Here is a 16,305-nt window from a genome sequence, read left to right on the forward strand (position 1 = left end):
CTTGTCCTTTTTCTTCTTTTTTTAAAGACTTTATTTATTTTGACAGAGAGAGAGTGAGCACACAAGCAGGGAGAGTAGCAGAGAGGAGAAGCAGACTCTCTGCTGAGCAGGGAGCCTGATGCGGGGCTCGATCCCAGGACCCTGAGATCATGACCTGAGCCGAAGGCAGATGCTTAACTGACTGAGAAACCTAGGCGCCCCTCCTACCCTCTTTTTTGAGTCTCAATTATGGCCTATACCCCAAACCCATCCAGTGCTTCAGAAGTGCAGATTGTTTTCCAAAAGAAGCATCTGGGCGAGCTAATTTGTTACCAAAGCCAATGATGAAACACACACAATCCTTGGAAGGGTCTGGAAAGCCAGCCACGATTTCCAGGGCTCCACTGTGCTAATTCTCAGCTATGAGCCAATCGGTCCGTTTTCTGGGTATGCATCCGTAATGAAGATGGCTCAGAGCTCTTGGCTACAGGGCCCTTAAAGAGAGAGCAATTCTGTCACATGGAACGTTGTGTTGCTTAGTTTCCACTAAGGTATCTTGGCTTTTAAATAAACCGTCAAGTAAAACTTGGCATCGAAACACAAAGCAAGTAACTTCCTTTGTAGAGGAACTGACAACTCAGCTGTGTGTCAGATAAGACAGCCACTGAGAGTCAGTTCCAAAGGCGACTGAGTCCCCTTTGGAAGGGAGCGGGTACCCCAGACCGCCTTCCTCGGGGCTAAGTCACATCAACATTTAGGGATGATCCTTATGGGAAGTTAACCCTGCCACTCCCATTGACCACATCCCTCTCCACCAGAGTTGGTTTTGGGATTATAAAAGTTTTGGAGGTGTGAAAACATAATTGGAAAACTTTTTTTTTTTTCCTGCTTAAAGGGCTAATTGATTTCACAGGTGTTTAATTATCATTTGCTGTGAGATAATACCTTGTAGCGCCATAAAAAATGGATTTAATTTTCGGGCGCTTGCAAAACCACTGCCAAAACCAAGTGAGAGCTAAAGCTAGATAATTATTCTATAAATCAAACACACTGCCTCCTTTCTTTGAAAATTTTAATACTGGGAGATAATGATATCTGACAACCTTGAAACGCACATGGAGAGGACTTCGTGCCCAAGTGCCAAAAGACAACCGCTGGAGAATTTTAGGCAGTTTGGTTCACTAAGAGTGACTCGGGCAGCCTTGAGGTCCTGCCTGTGGGCTCACCGAACAGGCCAAGTGTAAGGGCATTGGTGTGTGTCAAGACAGAGTAATCTGTACTCAGATCAAATGGCCACATGCCCAATAAGGTCCCCAGAAAAACAGAAGTGAAACCCAAACCACCCTTAGCACCAAAAACTGCCTGAAAACGATTAAAACTCTCTGAGCTCAAAGTCTGAGTCCTGGAATGTGGAAAGTGGAGGTTTTTCAACTTGATCAATGAATACTTTCCTATCTCGTGCTTACGGCAAAACACTCGTGCTTTCTGTAATAACAAGAGAGAGAGAAATCATGAAATTAAAAAAAAAAAAAAGTTAACAGCTGGAAGGCACCGTGAAGATCGTCCACTCCAAACATTCCAGATGAAAACAAGCAAAGTCAGGAGAGGTCAAGTAACTTGCCCAAGATACCACCACCAGGGGCTGAAGCACGATAAAAAAGGTGAGTTTGAGCGCGTTCTGAGCCAGCGGAGAAAGAGACAGCTTGAAAATAGATTTGGAGTCCCAATCTCATCCAAAATCTAAAAATAAAAGAAGGAATTTTTTTAAAAGGGGGAAAAAAAATCATTCCGTTATAGGAGTGGCTATTTATTTAGCGAAGCCCAGTCTCCGAGGAAGTGCTGAAGCTGCCTTAAATAACCATATGGGGGTTTTAGGTGGTGCCACGTTTAAAATCTTTTTTCTTCTAACTTTTATGCAGAAGCTGCTGAGGTCATAATACGTTCCATTAGATTAAGAGTGCTTACGTGATTTCAGAAAGCACGGCCGTCTGGCAGGACACACACACCCCGTCAGCGCTATTTAATTTAATGCCTGTGTGCAGAGGACACACTCCCCATGAATCACTAGATGGTACGGATTTTCAGGGGGTTCGAGCTGGCCTTTACACTAGCGGTTAAAGTATGAGAAGGCGAAATCAGTATAAATGAGGCCATTCCTGGACACCGTGCTTGGGTCTCCGTAGCAAGTCCGAGCCCAACACGAGTGGGCAGAGCAGGCGGGGGACAACGTGGGTCCCCGTGTAGGCTGAACGGGGTAGGACGGACGGGCATTCTCAGGGACTGGCTTGAAGTGCAATGGAAACTCTTGCTATCCGTGAGAATGATGATAATAATTCGAAGTAACATTTCTTGTGAACTTATTCCATGCCCAACCTTCTGCAAAACACATTGATAGTTGGCCATTTAATCTTCTGACAACCCCGTGAGGGAAGGAATATTATGTCTCCTACTTTATGGAAGAAGAAATTGAGGATTTATCTAAGTTGTCTACATTCATTTAATAAGCAAGCAGGTGGGACCTGAACTCAGGCGTTCTGACCGTAGGGCCTGGATTATCATACAGTAGCACAATGCCTTGCTTCTAGAATGCTTCTTGGAGATGTCCCATGACTCGCTAAGTGAGCTCTGTCTTGAGGGACACCATGAGAACCCCTAAGGAAACTCCTGGACTGATTCACGGTCTTTTGGCTGGAGATAGGCCTGGCACTGCACCAGCTCTTTTATCTGGCTCTGAATTAGAGAAGATGTCCTTCCTGGGGTCACCTCCCATCTCAAGTATTTCTCCAGGATCCTGGGGAGCTGCTGGTAAGAAACAAATGGCTGATGAATTGCTGTATTTTATCCTAGGCAGGGCCACGTGCAGACCATAGAAACCTCAAGGCCTCTTTCTAAGAATTTATATAATTTATATAATTTTATGTTCTCCATCCACTGCAAGGCTTTGGTACCAAGACCCACAACCCACCTTACAGTTACCTAGAAAACCATGTGGAACCGCTCCTCTATGTACAGATCCCCAGTCCCATATGAACAGGACAGGGAAGAGACATAATCACTGCAGGAGACACTGACAGCTCATCCACACCTCCACTTACTCATCCATCCACCCATCTACCAACAACACGGTGAACCTACCCAGGAACCAGCCATGCTATTGTTAGGAGCAGGGAAGACACGGTGAGCAGAAATCCGTCATCGTCATCATCACATTTCTTTCCCTTACGGAATTTCCAGTCTTGTTGGGGAGACTGATTTTAAAGAATTTTTAATGAGTATTCAGAGGAGAGACTAATGGTACTTCAAGAGCACACAGAAGACACTGACCTTGTCGGGACGAGGGGGGCATGAGCTGAGACTTAAGGGAGACCTAAGGGTCAAGCATGCCTGGGGTTGAGAGGAAGCACTGTGAGCAGTGTTGACAGTTGACAGTGGCCATCAAAGGCCACCAAGATGGCCGGGGTGCAAAGACCGCTGACAACTTTTAAAATACGTTCAGGCAAGCGAAATACACTTGCGACGACCAGTCATCTCACCGAGTCAGAAAAACACTCTGCTGTGACCAAGACTAACTCTTACAATGTTGGTACAAAACCAAGGTGGAGGCTTCTCGCTGCCTGGAAACAGGAGTGTGGTGCAAGTCAGCCTGTCCCAACGGATAAGCTCTTTCTGTTACCCATGTCGATGGTACGGAACATTCTAGATTCCACACACATGTGAAGCAACAGCACCAGGCAGCAGGTCTGAACCCACGTTACAGATGAGAAGGCTGCAGCAGGAAGGAGCCTTCACATGTTGATGAGGGTGACCGGACGTTCCTGCGGGCGGCTCCGTTCCCTTCCCCTGCTCTCCCCACCGGGGGCCGGCCAACTCACCTAGCGTACCACTTATTCATACGCCCCTTTTCCTGTTGCCACAGAATTCTACAAGCTCTGTAGCGATGGTGCTGAGTCCCTAAATAATCATATTTTCACAGTAATTAAAAGCCAAATTCCCCAACTCCCTAAATGCTACGAGCAGCTTGAATGCCTGTATTTTGCCCTAACGTGGAACATCTCTAGGGTGAAGGAAATCATGAGAGAAAAGGCAGAGATGACATAATCGCACAAAGCGGCAGCTTCACCGGGCAGGGGAAGTGGGCTGAGAGAAGGAAGCCCGGGCTCCTGCTGCGGGGGCACGCCTCGGAGCAGCCCCCAGGGGCTGGCTTCTGCTGGGCCTCGAGGGCTGGCTGCTGGGGGGCCTGGCCCAGGGCCATCGGCAGGGGAGAGGCCCCTTGAAGGAATCTCTCTGCCCCCATGATGTGTCCTTCCTGCTGATTTAATCCTCCTTCAGGTGAGGGGGTGAAAGAGGGAATTTCAGACATTAAGGCATTAGCCTGAATAGAAGCCAGGAACTAAAGAAAAGCCATCACTGGGTTTTGCCCAACAAAGACGTGGCTTTCATGCATCTGCCTCCTGGACTAATTTAGGGATTATAGGACCTACCCAAGAACCCCCAACACAGCAAAATAAAGATCGTATTGTGAGGCCAGACCAGAGCAAGCCACCACCACCTGGATCTTTAAGGCTGCTAATCCCTGAGGGGGGAAAAAAAAAGCTGGAAAAAAAGATTGGGGGACAATCTATATACAGAGTCCAGCCTCACAGAACACATTTTGCATTCTTTTAGTTAAACCTGCCGAGAAAAAGAAAGCTGATGGTGAGAGTCCAAGGAAAGGCTCCCAGCAAAAATGAATGAATGAATGAATGAATGAATGAATGAAATTCCCATGCAGGAACCACGATAATGCTCAGAACAGAGCAACTGCCCCAGCCGAGAGCACAGGGATATGCTAAGCACTGTGCCAAGGGCTCTCTGCCCAGTGGATCAAAGCCTGACGTTCCTACGCTGCTGAGCTCGGAGGCCAACAGAGGTTCGATACTCGGCCCCAGCATGACCCCACCAGGTCGTAACAACCCTTGGAAATCAAATGTGGCTGGTCCAAACCTGAAGCTGGAGAACCTGCGGGACCATCAGCTGTGCTTTGTACAGCGGTACCTGATGTCTTGAGAAGAAAGAGACACAGGTGAGATCTCTTCGCAGCCCTAACACTGTAAAGACTGCGGTGCTTGCTGCAACAGGTAATTCCAACAAAGTATTCCCAAACCTTAACATGCAGACCTTCCAAGTACCCTGACCTTAAAATGGCTTCTTTCTAGGTTCTTCTTGATTACTGCATTCTGGATAGGTTAATGCATTTGTTGTCTGGCTTTCTCTCTCTCTCTCTCTCTCTCTCTCTCTCTATCTCTCTCAGGGTTCTGCTCTGATACGGTACTAGGCACTCTCTCACGTGTTTGAGATCATCCTGGACCAAGAAAAACTGAAGTAAGCTATTGGTCTGTTCAGTGTACTCGACATCATGAAATCCTTCCACGATATATGACCCAGGAACGAAACACACAGACACAAAAATCCGCGAGCATTCACAACCTTCCCCTCGGTGGACTCAGCAGACACTACAGAATCACAAGGAGGAGGAAGAAGTTAGCGACTACTTAATGATTTTTGAGAAGGAAAAAAAACAAACAAACCCTTAATGGAGAGTAAGGGACCTTAAAACTTAAAATTAAGACAGCTTCATGTTGTTGCTACGTCGAGGTGGAGATCTGGAGCGGGGTGGTGGGACGTGAGGTACTTCCTGATGGAGATGTTCGATAAATCCTTGTAAGCGAGCACAAGTTATAAAAAAGCTATAAAATACCCTCCTAAATTCATGTTCACACAGCTGCGTCCCCAGCACAACAGCAGCGGAGAGAGTCAGACACGCTACCCCCTTAGCCCTCAGCCCTGCTGGGCACCCTTTGCTACGTCTGCTTATAAGCTAATTCATAATTCACACACGGTATCCAGGCATGTGAGCTATGACATAAAACATTTATTGACAAAGGGACCAGTTTGTCATTTTAAAATAATTATGTTTCTTTAAGCAAACCGACAAATTCCACTGTCTCCAATTTACTTATTATTATTTTTTTGAAGATTTTATTTATTTATTTGACACAGAGAGAGACACAGTGAGAGAGAGAGCACAAGCAGGGGGAGTGGCAGGCAGCGAGGGAGAGGGAGAAGAGAGCTCCCTGCTGAGCAAGAAGCCCAACGCGGGACTCGATCCCAGCACCTTGGGATCATGATCTGAGCCAAAGGCAGAGGCTTAAATGACTGATCCACTCAGGTGCCCTCTAATTTATTTATTGGGCCTTATAAGCAATTTAAGCCCTTCTGTGTGTGTGTGCGCGCACAGAAGAGGAGCAAGGAGATTCTATTTTCTCCCTGCAACTTTTCTATCAGACCGAAAAAAGTGCGATGACCCTATCCCCTTGAGCTATCCTGCACTGAAGGTATCCAGAAACGCTGCAAATCTGGTCTCCGTAGTGCATGCGGGGAACGACGAAATGTGCACAGCGATGTTCAAGGACAGGTTTTAACCTGTGGGCACCAGCGTGAAACTCTAACTTCAACCTTGCAAAACCACGCAACAGAATGTGTGTGATGCCGATGGAAATCTAGGCACGAGAGATGCCAAAATGTGCGCTCTGTGAACAAACTGTGTTTCACTTTTCATTTTGTTGCCCTCAGGATCAGCCCCAGCACCGCCCCAAGGCCGGCCTCACTCCCCGCACAGGGTAAGGCCATCCAGGAAGGGTGCAGACGCCCCATTCAACCAGTAGAGGGGGCAGAGCCACACGCAAGTGTCCCTACTGAACTCGCCTGGTGAGGATGGTGCTTCCTCCTCCCTGGACCCCAGAGTCAAGAGTATCCACGGGGAGGGGGAGGCCAGAGCTCACCTCCAGAAGAGGCATTTGATGATCTCCCGGGCTTCCCTGTCCCGTCTAGTACCAAGTACACAAGAAGGGGCAGAGTTTAGTCGAACTGGGGGAATGAGAACTGGCCAGCTCACGAGGAAGAAATGCTCTGCCCACATCCCTGGGAATGTATTCTGTAAGGCACATGGCTCGCTCAGTCCCTTACTTATTCAAACTTTGAACTAGTATTTTCCAAATGCCTATGAAACACTGGCACTATCCTGGATCAGATGCGAACCTACGGGGGGGCTCAAACAGAAATGGGGCCTCTCCGCCCTCTCCTGTGGGTACAAACTCTGTTAAAATGCACACACCGCGTGGCCATCGAGGGGCCTGGTTGGCTCAGTCACCCTGGGTCATGATCCCGGGGTCCCGGGATGGAGCCCCGCATTGGGCTCCCTGCTCAGCAGGAAGCCCACTTTTCCCTCACCCACTCCCCTTGCTCCTGTTCCCTCTCTCGCTCTCTAAGAAATAAAGAAAATCTTAAAAAAAAAAAAAAAAAAAAAAAAAGACATGGTGGGCATCAAAGCAGTTACGGGGGGAGGGGACACAGAAATGGAGATGATTTGGTCAGGGAAGCCCTTTCTAATGAAGAAACAACGGAACCAGGCCTAAGGGCCAAAGACAAGCCAGTGTCCCAGAAAGTGTGCGGAAAAAACAGTTCAGCAGGGGCGCCTGGGTGGCTCAGTGGGTTAAATAAAGCCTCTGCCTTCGGCTCAGGTCATGATCCCAGGGTCCTGGGATCGAGCCCCACATCGGCCTCTCCGCTCAGCGGGGAGCCTGCTTCTCCCTCTCCCTCTGCCTGACTCTCTGCCTACTTGTGATCTGTGTGTCAAATAAATTAAAAAAAAAAAAACAACCAAAAACAGTTCAGCAAGTGGGAGCTGTTGCTACAGAGCCCCCTGCTTCGAACTTTCCTGACACACTCAAGGAACAAGGGAGACAGACCAAGCCAGTTCAGGTGGTGGCGGCGGAGTTAAGGGCAGAAGAAGGAAAGTCAGTCTGGCACCCGTCTAACAAGGCAGTGGGTGTCCCAGACTTGGATGCACACTCATGCCCTCTAGGCAAAAAACTATACAGAGCTTCACTTACCAGCTTTATTTCCAGCTTTATTTTAAATTCCTTACATAAATAAACCTCATTTTCTTCTCAAAAGAACACTAAATGGTAAATACTATTATTACCATCCCATTTTTACAAGAGAAAACTAGGCACAGAGAGGCTAAGAGACCTCCCCACAGTCACACAGCTCTGTGTATACAGCCTGCATTGGAACCCTCCTGGTCTGACTCCAAAGGGCGTGCTCTTAACGTCTACATTCTAAAGACTGTGAGAAGCATCATTGTATTTCATTATTGCTGTGTATATTCTGACGTGTGAGCCCAGGCCTTTTTTTCTTTCTTTTCTTCTCATTTTTGTTTTGTGGTGGCACGGATGACTGATGTCGCCTCAAATAAGGAATCTACAATTTGGCTTCAATAGAAGGCTAGACAGACTCATGATATGTCCTGATAATCAAGCACAACTGTATACCCCGACTCCTGCCAGACGCCAGCTTCCTCCAGAGTCTGGGTTCTGTACACAGGCTCCCCAAAGGACTGTAAATCAGTGCGCTACACATCTCCACGACGTCTCAAACAGATGTTCGCTCTGTGCTTACTCTCCCAGGCTCCAGATGGCTCCAGATCCTGGCTCTTTGCTCCTGCAGACCCTCAAATCACACTTCAGACATGTCAGCAACGCAGGCTGAGGAAGAAGGCTGCTGCGAAGAGATCTAGGCCAGTTCTGGAAGTAACCCGGTGGAGCCCAGCGGTATCTCAGACATGCTTATAAGGAGTGCAGAGGATAGCCGAGTCAGCATAAATCACAGTCAGCCTTTCCTCCTTGGATACAATTTTCCAAAAGATGAAGTTGTTGAACATGTTGGGGAAAGCATGTTGAACATGCTGCCGGCTAGTCTGAGTTGGCTGCACTGTATTCCAAGCTCTTAAGAAAGCAACAAGTTGCAAGGAATTTAATACACTGACACAATAGCAAGACAATTCCACACCTACCCCATCCTCCAAAAGGGTGAGGAGTAATGCTGAAAGACAGATTACAGCAACATGTTTTTTTAAAAAGTCCTCAAGTGCAGGTTCCAAACCAACTGCAGAAACACAAAAATCTGAAATTTAAAAATTCCATTCTTTCCCAGACCAAGGAACAGGTTCACCCCCTTTCCTTTCACCCTAAATTATAAGTATCCTTGATACTTAATACTTGATACTTGATACTTAATTTATACTAAATTATAAGTATGCTTTATGCACATGGGTGATAAGAAACCCCAGAGGGCAGTTCTTGGTTACCAAGCCTCCTATGTTTTGTTTAGGGAAGTCTTCTCTCCAAAGATACAAGGACTTAAAAAAAAAAAAAAAAAGAAGCAGAAGCTGAGGTTTCTTTATGGATTCATGCCTCTAGTATTCATTCCTCTGTGTAAGAGATGAATTACCATGACAGAAGCCCAAAGAAGGTCTGCAGGGCCAGGTGGAGTGTTTGAGCTGCGCTGTGAATCCCACGCAAACATTTGTTGATTTTGTTAGCATTCCTTGTAAATTTCACTTCCTATTTGACTTTCCACGGAGGCCTGGGGCTCAAACCAAACCTCCCCAATGACAGGGGTGAGCCTATCAGATCATCTTCCGTTCAGCGGTCTGCAGGCCAGCCTTCACAGTACAGAACGAGAAATGTATCCAACGGGCTTCCTTTGAAATGACTTCCTTTTGTCTTACACTTCATGAAAACTTTGTTTCCTGTGTCCTTCTTGGACTCTAGGGGGCTGGAATGCTACATACCCACTGTTCCTACCTGCCACAAGCCACAAACAGAGATAATTATGGGCAAGGGTATGTATTTCTGACTGTCAAAACTCCCAGCAAGGCTTACTAGGAGCAGGTATTCGACAGAAATTCATTGTACGTAGAGATGATGGCACGCACTGTACAAACTGTAAATAACCTGGCGTCTGTACACAGTGAATCTCTAGAAAAGCATCTGGGCTGACAAATGTTTGCATGAGTTATACTGCTTTAATTTGCCCTCAGTTGTGGGAGGGGGGGAGAAAGGTGTGGGCAGTATCACATTAATAAAGGAAGAAAGTATTACAGGTTATCATGATATGGAGGTTTCCCTTTTTTAGGTAAAACCCAAATGTATAAATAAGTTAAGCCATTTAAAACTGAAGATTATTAAAAAGATGTTATTTAATTATAAGATATAATTTTCAATTAAGCAGAGACCTTCTCTCAAGAATGGCTGACGAAAAACTGAAAGCACAGGAAGGTTCAATGGTTGCCCAAGGTCACAGAACTGGTAAGGAACACCCCCAGGATTTACCCCAGCTCCAGAGCCCCAAATTAACTGCTACGAAGTACCACTGCATTCCCAGCTAGCTAACTGAACAGATCCTTTAACAAAATGGTGGGAATGCTATTAACCCCAGCTGCCCCTTAGAAAGGTGCACACCAGCCCAGAGGCAGGTGGGCAGTGCTTGATAAAGCCAACTTGCAGGTGTAAAGGGAAATTATTTATTTAGGATCCAGCTATCAAAAGTTATGTAAATGTACATGTTTATACTTTGGGGGAGGTTCTCAATAGTACATAGTGAGCCCATCCTTGGAGATGATTCTGTGGACTCGTAGGTTTCGTGGGTCGGTAGATCTTTCTGAAACTATTACTAGGCGGTATGAATCTCTGTCTAGGAATCTGTTTCCTTGGCCATCCAAAACATGAAATGCATTTTGTTTTGTTCACAGATAACTTCCCTTCTATTATTCTTGGCAATGAAACCAACTCTGACAATATAAATGACCCTGAAAATGTCCCAAGGACATTGTTTACTTTTTCCTTACCTCTAATCCAGTCCCTCTTTTACAAAGAAAGCTTGGGGATATTTATAGCCCAGGAAGATGGGTGGAAAAATGATGCTATTTAAATGCAAAATCACTCTAGCAGACTGTGTATGTGCGCACACGTATGTGTGGGTATGTGTGTGTGCGTGTGTGCGTGTGTGCGTGTGTGCTTGTGTGTGTGTGTGTGTGTGTGTGTGTGTGTGTGTGTGTGTGGTGTGTGGAGGAGAGGAGGAAAGTTGAAAGAAGGGCTGGATGGAAGGATACGTCCGTCTCCACAGGCAATTCAATTCTGGCTGCTCCATGGAGACAAACCAATTAGTATGGATTGTCAAGGTGTTTTGTATGAATTGGCTACCTGCCCATTATGAATTGGAATGGGATTAACTAACGATTCCAAACACCCCACCAAATAGCAAATGGTCATAAAATAATGATTTTCAGTCACCAGCACCCCTGGCTGGATTGGAGGCTTGGAGGTAAAAAGTCTGGATGTAACGGTCTTCAGAGAGACTTTGATTCCTCCAAACCTACCTACTTTGTCTAAACATATCCTTTTCTTTTCCTTCTTCTCTTTCCTCTTTTAGCTTTTATTTTTTAAAAAGCTCTCCTGCTAGTTGGGAGGCTGTTGTTCTGAACATAGCCATACTTATCCTTCTCCAGACCCACAATGGTCAATTGGTATGCGCCAGCATATACCTTGGCCGGTCCCCTAGCCTTGCAGTCTTCAAAAACCCCACAGTCAAACACAGGACCACCACATTTGCAATTTAATTCAACCCAAGGTTGAGGGATTCACGACACAACCAATGCCATTAGCTCTTTTCAATCATTTGTCTCAACTACTTATAACTGGACTTTTGCCTCTTGCTCCAGACTCCAAGTCCGTATTTTATATTCTGGGCTCAAGATAATGGCTCCAGGAGCCACGACCACTAGCCAACAGCATCTTTGTCCGCACTTCTGGTCACAAAACCACATTCCCTAGAGCGCAGTTTTCCAGGTATGGTGCTAGGAGCGGCTGACGCCAGTATGACTGCTTCCTCTGGTCAGGGTCTTTTAGTTAATTTGGTAGCATCTGCAGTACTGTAGGAAAAAACCATTTTATACACACACACACACACACACACACACACACACAAATAAATAAAATATCGTTCCACACATCTTCACTAACAAGTGGTATGTTACAATGAAAACATGTCTCAGAACAAATGCTGGAGCCCTGCCAAAATCCTAGCCCAGGAAGTAAGGCCTGATACCGATGTCAGACCACATTAAAGATGACGGAAAGTAGCCAAGCGTTCTCTCCATACATCTGCTCCTAGACATCTTCCACTCACCTGCCCTGGGGCTCTCAGGACCTCCCCAGTGCCAAGTGCCTGCCAACAATCTCACCTTTTGCACAACTCTAAGTTCCCTGCTGTGTACGTTCTGCCTGGTGGGCTGGACTTGTTGCCAGCACCAGAAGATGCCCACCCTGGGTCCGCCCTGCTCCTGTGGATAAGGCTTCTCTCCAAGCGCAGGGCTTCTAGTCTGCTCTGTGACCCTCAACTCATCTGTCCATACCTGTTTCTACATCCAGAATGTGGTCCGTGCCTGCCTCCACATCCAGAATGAGGCAGAACTTAATGAAAGAAACCCAATTTGCCAATCCGTAGTATTCAGATGGAAATTCCAATAGAAAATTCCAAAGATGTTCCATCTTGCCTATAAACAGCAGTCTATCTCTTCAACCCACTCAGGACTGGCTAAAGGGTAATTCTCATTCCAGAGTATAGGGTGCATGGAATGTTCTGGTCTCAAGTGAATTCAATTACCCTAAGCTTCCAAATCTTCCAAATCATCTATCTCCTTCCCTCAAAAACCATGCCTGGAAATAAAATAAAATAAAACATCTCATAAATTTCCTTTCTTTCTGGCCCTATTGGTTCTTAAGAACATCAATATCAATATTCTTATGAATATTAATATGAAGAACCATAGTGGTTCTTACTGAAGGACGGCACAGCAGGAACAAAGTCCATTTTCAATATAATATTGCATTTTATGACATTCCTATCTTAACGTCAGGATAAAAACCACCAGCATACAGGTTTCTGATTTTATTTTTTAATTTTTTAAAAAGATTTTTATTTATTTATTTGAGAGAGAGAGATCACAAGTAGGCAGAGAGGCAGGCAGAGAGAGAGGGGGAAGCAGGCGCCCTGCTGAGCACAGAACCTAGTGCATGCAGGACTCGATCCCCAGATCCTGCGATCACGAAGCTTTCTGATTTTAAAATAATCTTATTTGATTGAGCTACATTTTAATGGACTGTGTTTGGAAAAGAAAGAATGGAGCTTAAATTCTTTTGCCATAATTATTTATTGTCCCTCACATTTAAAAAATATATAGTATATGAATGCTGAAATTTTCTCCTTGAAATAAGGTTATGCTAGGTGAATAGTGCTGTTAATAATACAGCTCTGAGAAAATAAAAGCAAATATAACAGTACTTTTGGGGCACCTGGCTGGCTCAGTCAGTGGAGTGTGTGACTCTAATCTCAGGGTCATGAGTTCGAGCCCCATGTTGGGTATAGTGATTACTCAAAAATTTTTTTAAAAATTAAAAAAATATATACAATGGTACTTTAGACTATGAATTAATTGTCTAAGGTGTAGGAAAAAAACTAGTTACCATCGGAGAGAATGAAAGAAAATAATATGAGGTAACATTATTATACCTACTGCAAGAAGCAACGGCTCCCAAAGCTTAAAGCATATCTGATTTCAAATGAGAATATCATTTTTTAGGTTTTTTTTTTTAAGATTTATTTATTTATTTTAGAAAGCAAGAAAGAAGGGAAGAGGCAGAGGGAGAGGGAGAGAAACCAGGCAGACTCCCCGCTGAGTGCAGAGCCCAACATGGGGCTCAATCTCACGACCCTGAGATCATGACCTGAGCTGAAATCAAGAGTCGGACCCTTAAGTGACTGAACTACCTGGTGCCCCCATTTTTGCGTTTTTAAGGCTGTGCTTCTTACTTAAAAAAAAAAAAAAAAAAAATCAGATTTAGAAAACGGAAAACGTTATTCAAAGATGACCCAATTATTTATAAATTATATCTGTGATGACTCATTTTCTTAACACGTAAGCAAAACTAAAATTGAAGCAATTAATTATGACAGTATGATGTATCTCTCAAGCCAGGGTAAAACAGGATGCGCGGTCCCATTAAAAATCCACCTTCAGCTCCTAATCTGCCCTGATGATTTTCCAGGTGTGGGTCTCCTTTATTCAAACATCCAAGAATCACTACGTCTGGGCATCTGTTCGTATTCAACATTCGCTGCCAGTCTATTCTTTGCTAAGGACTCTTCTAGGCACAGGTAAAACAAAGTTGTCCTCTGGGGGCTGACAATCAATGTAACAAGTGGGCAGCACAGAGAAAGAAGAAGGAAGGGCCCAATGTTGATGTTTATATCTCGGATACACGGTTTGTTGCCAATTTCTAGCACATCCTCCAACAGTCTATACGAGTGCCCAACGAGTGACTCTGCTAACATTGAGTTCCAAACTGTGGACATGGGGCTCATTTATAAACAATCTTCAGCTCTGCACTTTTTCCCCCTGTTATGCAACCTGTTCCAGAGTGGCTGCCTCTTTCCACTGCAAGTGCTAGAAAATATAAACCAATTTTACCATTCTGCAAATCATCGAGAGACTGGGAGCCTACTGAAAGTAGGGAACTATGTCATTCTATTTTGTGTCCTGCATCCATCTCAGCACCCAGCAGGTGCACCATAAATGCTTCATGAGAAAAAAAAAAACAAAGACAGAACATGAAATCTACCTTAATGATTCAGTTAGAAAAATCACATATTATAAACAGGACTCAGAGGAATGCCAACTGAATTTCCATTCTAGAGTAAAGCAATAGAGAAGAAAAAGAAAGGGAATGGATAAATATTAGTTGATTCTTAACTCCTAGGCCTGAGCTCAAGTTTTTGCTTTTTAATGGCATTTTCATATGCATCGCCTGTGTCTTACAGAATTATTTAAAAGCATCCTTCTTCAGACCTTCATACTGGACCCCCGTATGGTTTTCTGACCACAATCAAGAGTCAGCTCTTCTAGTACTTTATTTTACTGTACAGTCATTTGAGGTGTATGGGACCATCTGAGCACATCCCTGGAACAATGAACCTCAGGAAAGAATCGCCATTCCGCTGCTTTCTGCATCAATGCGGGTACTGGAATACTCTGACCCCAACGACAGGATCGAGTGATAGAAGAACTCTTCCTTCAGAAATCTGAGCAAGAAACTCTCATCCCCTCCTCTGTGAGGGGCTTCTGCACACATCTGTTTCAGCTCAGTCCCCCTAGAGATGTCTAAAATCTAATTAACCAATTAATTTGCAAATATATTCTAATTTATTCGAGGAAGATTTTCTTGGGTATTAAATTATCTGACAGTGAGCCATATGTACTACCAGAGCAGGACCTCACTGAAATACCGCAGGTTACCCCAATGCAAGCATGACTATGCATCCTCGGGTCCAGGAAACATTCTATCCCCTAATGAGAAAGCGAGCCGGCATTTCCTCCAGCCTGATTAAGTTGTGCATGCCTTGGTGAAGCATTGCTGAATGCAACTGAGAGAGAGCGGAGGGGTGATGAAGCCCACTCAAGCGTGTTTCCTGGCCGTGTTCCCCCAGTGTCCCCCGGGGCAGTGCTGGCAGGGTGGGCATGCTTGCCAGTGGCCAAGAAATGGGAGAAAAAGGACAATGCAACGATGTGTTTATCTGAATCGGTCTTCCTGGGGTGGGAGAAGGGAAATGTAAGGTATAGAAAAAGTATGCTCCATCATACTGGGAATTACGAATTGCTGTTAATTTGCATGCAGAACTCTGTTCTACAACAACGCAGCCACAGCGGGCAACATTGTTTACTCAGACAATCAAGTCATAATTTACTGAACTTGTGGATTAAAGGAAAAAAAAAAAAGATGGCATGTTCTTAATTGCTACATTGCAACATTTTATTCAGCTCAGTGACTGCATAGCTACAGATAAGAATTGAGAATAACACTATCAAATGTTAAGGGGATTACCTCATTTACAAAAGGAAGAGCATCTCAATGCACACTTTGTTATCTAAAAATACCTTTTGAGTGTGGATTTTAATATGTTTACCATGAGATGTTGGATAGCTACTAATTGTGTAGCATTAAGGCAAAAAAAAAAGTTGATTTTTTTGGTTATTGGTATTTTATTCAAAAGATAAACTGCTTTTAATATAAGTAATATGGAAAAGAAAGAAATGGCAGTATCATATGATTCAATTTAATATCTAATTTCTGTAATACACATTCTTCTACGGTTCACTCCATTTCCAAGACTTCTAAGCCCTTAAAATAAGACACTGAGGTAGAGAAAAAAACAAAAGGAAATACCCAGCTTAAAGTTGAGGAAGCCAAGATAGGATTTTACATAATTCCGAATTTTGTACAAAGACTAAGGAGAATTTAAGAAGGAGGGCTTTAAAATTTGTTTTTTAAGATTTTTTTAATTTATTCATTTGACAGACAGAGATCACAAGTAGGCAGAGAGGCAGGC

The 16,305-nt window shown here is 44.6% G+C and overlaps 1 protein-coding gene across 1 annotated transcript in view; it reads right to left on the minus strand.

Annotated features, from left to right (window-relative positions):
- EXT1 (exostosin glycosyltransferase 1) overlaps positions 1 to 16,305 on the minus strand; it is a 279,469-nt gene that overhangs the window by 47,474 nt on the left and 215,690 nt on the right. The window lies entirely within an intron of this gene.

This window comes from Mustela nigripes, chromosome 3, assembly GCF_022355385.1.
Source record: "Mustela nigripes isolate SB6536 chromosome 3, MUSNIG.SB6536, whole genome shotgun sequence".
NCBI lineage: Eukaryota > Metazoa > Chordata > Mammalia > Carnivora > Mustelidae > Mustela > Mustela nigripes.